At 44.4% G+C, this 4,912-nt stretch overlaps 1 long non-coding RNA gene across 1 annotated transcript; it reads left to right on the top strand.

Moving 5' to 3' along the window:
* Positions 1-574: 574 nt before the first annotated feature.
* LOC127017775 (uncharacterized) lies at positions 575-4,063 on the top strand. The gene is made up of 3 exons (XR_007766646.1): positions 575-630; positions 3,298-3,347; positions 3,893-4,063. It is a non-coding gene; the product is annotated as an uncharacterized LOC127017775 (long non-coding RNA).
* Positions 4,064-4,912: the final 849 nt, after the last annotated feature.

Genomic DNA, 4,912 nt, shown 5'->3' with positions numbered 1-4,912 from the left:
ATTTTGCTTTGTCAGTAAAACTGTGCTTACAGGATTTTGCTTTTCAGTAAAACTGTGCACAGTAAAACTGTGCTTAAGTGCTGGCCATAGACCTGAGTAAATCTGGCCTTATTGGTTACAGCCCCTGTGCTTCATCTCTAATTGTTAATTATACAGACCTAGATACTTGGATGGTGTAAACTGGCATTATCCTCTTGGCTTCAGATAGGTTTACAGGATTTGAACAATATCCCCTGATTGTCTTACATTTACATAGCTGTGTTCCAAAGCACTGTGCAAATGTCACACAGAGGAGATGATATCTGCCTTCCTCAGGGGGCTAGACATTGTCCCTCAGCTGGCAAGCAAGCAGCAAATGCCCTTTTCTGCAGAAAGGCCACAGCTGTCTGCCCTTGCTTCCCTGGCCCTCAGGAGAGAGTGGAAACAGCTGCAAAGAGAAGATCCTTCAAATTTGCAACGTGGAGGAGGAGCAAGGGGTTAGCAACGTGGAGGATGCTTCTGGGTTCCTCTTCTCTCTGCCTCTTGGTTAGGATGAGAACGAAAGGAGCTGGAGGCAACTTAGAGGAAGGGCTTGTCCAGCGTGGCAGAGGTGTGGGGATTTCTCGCTCAGATGCTGGGCTCACAGCTCAGGTAAGTTTGTGCGTTGCTTGAAGTCATAGGTGGTGGTGAAAGAGCTCCTTCCCCCTTGCTAGGCATGGTAGCTGCATCTTGATGTTTGTGCTTTCTACTTAAACTCTTGTTGGGACGACTTACTTCTAAAATGTAATTGCTTCTGGCAGAGTAGAGAGCTGATTAATACTGACTATTGCTTAGGCATCCAGAAGATGAAGTGAAGAATAATTAAATATGAAATTCACCTTCTGCTGCACACAAAGGTATCAAAGATGCTCTAGTTTTGTCCTCAAGTAAACAGTAATTGAGTTGTTCCTTTTTGCTTTTTTTGGTTTATTGCTTGAAACAAATAAGCTCTCCCTTGAATGATCCATTTCCAGAAATCCTGTAAGCAGTGTGCTCAGTGGAGGTGGGAAGAGGGGTGTGTGCGAGGGCTTGGGAATGCACAATTGGGAACAGGGAGTGCAGTGGGAAAGAACAAATGAATTCTGACACTGTAAGTGAAGATTAAGCAGTGAAGAAAGTGCAGCTTCAGCTGGCAGTCATTGCATGAACAGCTTGGATATTTCAATAATCAGTTTAAAGCTGAGTTTATCAGGCATGCAAAAAACTCAGCTCTTCAAGGTGTGTGGTTGTAGCTCAAAGCCATTGAAAGTCAAGAGATGTTATGATGGTGTGGTGTAAAAAAGCATTTATGAGATCTCTTCCATCCATTTGAGGAAGAGACAGAGCTGGCATAGTCGGGGCAGGTTTCTGTTGCTCGTGATCATAAACTCCTATTCAACTAGGAGCAGAGAAGGAGGAGGCTGTTATTTATCCTCTGTAGAAAGCTCAGTCGCTACCTGAGTCTGAACCCCCTCTGGACTTTCCTAGTAGTCTGTGGCTCTCCAGTCACATGAAAGCCTCTGTTTTCTTTCCCCCTCCGGTTGAACAAAGTGGCCTGCAGTGGACAGATACAGCAGCATGAGCCCGTTCTCCGGCTCATCCTTGCCCAGATGTGCTCGGACTGGTGCATGCCACTCCCTCTAAAGTCAGTGGGGCTGTGGGGAATGACCTGTGTGTGTGTGCTCTCCTGGCCAGACCTTCATCAGATATAAACCTGCACAAGCTTCTTGCTTCAGTGGGGCTGGAGTAATTTGTAGTGTGTTTTGCAGCATTTCTACTTGGGCAAGTCAGCAGGCAATTGCCTTGAGAAGAACTGGCTCCCTTAGGAATCTCCACCTGGGGTTATCTGGCAGCTGTGCTGTCTGCGGCACTCCTCTGCCTGTGATTACAGGTGGCAACTACGTTAGATGCAATGCTGAGAAATTACTCTATGTCCCACTTAAGCAAAAACATCTTGTAAGAACTGTTTATTCCATTTTGGGGGTCTGTGGTGTGTGATCCCTCTCTTATCTTCAGTCCCTCTCTGATTTCCAGCCCTCAGATTGGAAAGGACTCTGTCTCCACCGATTCCTCCAGCTTGTAGCCAGTTTTTGGCTGTGCTTTTTGGCATCTAGCAAAGGGCAGCCCAGGCCCTGACTGCTGTCAGCTGTCCCACAAGTGATTCCTGCAGCTGCTCTCTATTTCAGCAGAACTGGGGAACTTCAGGGGAAGTTGAGACTTGACCCAGAGACAGGAGTGGTGCTTTGAGATCCAAACTTCTGCTGTAGCTGGATGTAGTAATGGTGTCAATATGAAACGTGCTTGCCTGCAAGTGTTTTTTCTGTGCTCGTGCTTGCCTTTTTTCTCTGTACCAGAGGTTAGCCTGATCCTTCTGCTAGGCAGGTAAAGGTACATTCAAAGGACAGCTCTTACCAATAGAGGAGTGACCAGCCAGCCAATCTCACATCGCATTGCTTCAGCAGAGAAGAAGAATGTCTGTTATATTTTCCTCTCTGGAAGGAATTTGGTGCAACTGATATTATTCCATAGTCTGCTGTGTCTTTTTGTCCTATTTCTTTCAGCAGATTGGTGTACCAGTCTGAGCTTTTCAAATACAGCAGGACAGCAGAACATAGAGACAAGTGGGAGGGAAGTTCAGGGAAAAAACATCCCAAAAGAAGCTACCATTTTCCCCCAAACCTGAAGGGCTAGAAGAAGATGTATTTGGAAAGGATGAAAATGCTGAATATAGTTTACATGGCTAGAGGATAAGGAAGGATGCATGCACACATGCAGAATGCGTGCTGGTGAATGGCCTACAAAGCAGGCCACAAAAGGTTGCTGAGAGTAGTAACATAAAATTAAGAAAAGGGGAAACTGTAGGCTGGAAAGAATTGAAATTGTCCTGGTGAGAGATCTTTAACAAGCTGTGGGTAATTTCCTCAAGGGAAGTAATAGACTCTCCATTGCTGGGGCTGTTTAAAAAGTAAACTGGATGAAACAGTAAGAAATATGCTCTAAGGACTAATCTTCTGTCAACTTGATGGATTAATGGCCTAATTGGTCCTTTGATTTCCTTCCATCTCTCTGTCTACTGTTCTGTGAGCAGCAGCTTCTAGTCATTAGGAATAAGACTAGGTGAAAGGAGTAGTGTTACTGGAAATACTCATTTACTTTCAGTGATTTGGTCTTCTAGACCTCTGGGCCATGAGAAAGCTTTGGTGCTGTAGGAGACAGAATGGGTGTGGGGCTCAGAGTGTCCCAAACTGAAACTTGCTTTCTGCTTTCCCTGTAATGCCTTGAGTTGTTTCTGTCTCTCAGGATATTCTTCTGAGACCTGGCCCAAGGCAAGCTATTCTTACAAAGCTATGGTAACTCATTGTCACTCCTACATCTATTGGCTGGGTTATGCCAACCTACTCTTTCTGCATGCTCCTTGGGGCTTTTTCAAGGCACAAGTAGGGAGACAGATTGTTTTCACATGAGGTCTCGTGGGTTTGGGCTATCTGGTGATGCAAAACAGATGGGAAACTTTGTGAACATCCTTCTCCCTTCCCCACGTATTTTCCATCTACCAAGTTTCCTGTGCTGCTTAACTTCCCAAATGTCCTGCCTAGGAATCAGGCACATGATCGGGGAAAGAGGAAGGGCACAATGGCTTTGTTTTGGTATTCTTGGTGCCTGGAAAATACTTTGCATGCATTGGAGGAAACTTCACGATGCTCAAGAGACCAGAACCTGCCCTACACTGAGAAAACATCAAGGTGTTTGGAGATAAACGCAGCAAGACACAAATACAGCTGGGTCTTGCACCTATCTTACTTCATCCCAGTAATGATGAAGGACATCCTTTTTTTTTTCTTCCCATTCTCCTTGACTGTTTACCCTTCCCTTTGCCTCTTTCTGTATGATGTAGGATATGTGGACCATCGCTGCATCTACTGTGCTGCTATACTCAGAACTTCAAGCGCCGAGAAAACTGTCTTGCTGTAGTTACCTTGTCATCCCTTTCCCTTTGTACATCTGCTGGTAAAGCAGCCTGGCAATAGACAAAACTTTAAATACATTAGACATGCATTTGCATTTGAAGAAGGAAATAAAATATGTATGACTCATTCTAATTCAGACTTGCAGACTGTTTCCAGATTACCTTCCTGCTATCAAAATTTGACTTTTTAAAACAATTTTAATCACTGTAGGGTTTTTTTCAGGTTTAAATGGTGGTGTTCTCAGGGCATTCAATGAAAACTTCCTCAATTGATAGATGTGATCTCTGGATTTCATGATTTCTTTTCAGAGTCTTCAGATCTGGTCCCTGTGAACTTCTGAGCATCATCAGTCCCTCTGACCTTGGGTGGGGTTACACAGGCTGAGCCTTGGTTGGAATTGGTCCCAGTATTTTCTGCGTGCCTGAACTCAGCTCAGCCCTAGTCTTTTTCTTATCTTATTTTCAATGGCTTCTCTTCTCAAACTGCTTACAGGTGTCTGTTCCCTTGGAGCTTCTTAGCAGATTGCATTTACTGCTTTTAACTTGGCCAGCACAACCTTGGCAAATGCCACTTGAAGCTGCAGCTCCTATAACTCCCCTTATGTTTTACCTTTCATTATTTCAGTGCTTACATGTTCTGTTCAGTATTACCCAGTTGCAAAATTACCAGAAGTAAACAGCAGTGGAGTAGGACCACTGATCTTTTGTCTATAATTTAGGCTAAATTTAAGTTCATTGGCATATAGAGCACAAACTTTATGCTGAAAGGAGATTTCTGCAGACTGCATCCCTAGCTTGTTCAGTGCAACACAGAATTTATGCATGTATGGGAAGGGATGTGATTGCACATGTGAAGACTAGTGCAGGTCTTGGAGTCCTTTGAGAGAAGTAGTAGTGGGGTTTTTAGCCAGTGAAGACCAGTGATGGAGGGAGATTAAACTGGTGAAT

Source organism: Gymnogyps californianus, chromosome 6, assembly GCF_018139145.2.
Source record: "Gymnogyps californianus isolate 813 chromosome 6, ASM1813914v2, whole genome shotgun sequence".
NCBI classification, from domain to species: Eukaryota; Metazoa; Chordata; class Aves; order Accipitriformes; family Cathartidae; genus Gymnogyps; species Gymnogyps californianus.
Note: the sequence above shows the minus strand (reverse complement) of the source record. Positions and strands in the feature narration are given on the sequence as shown.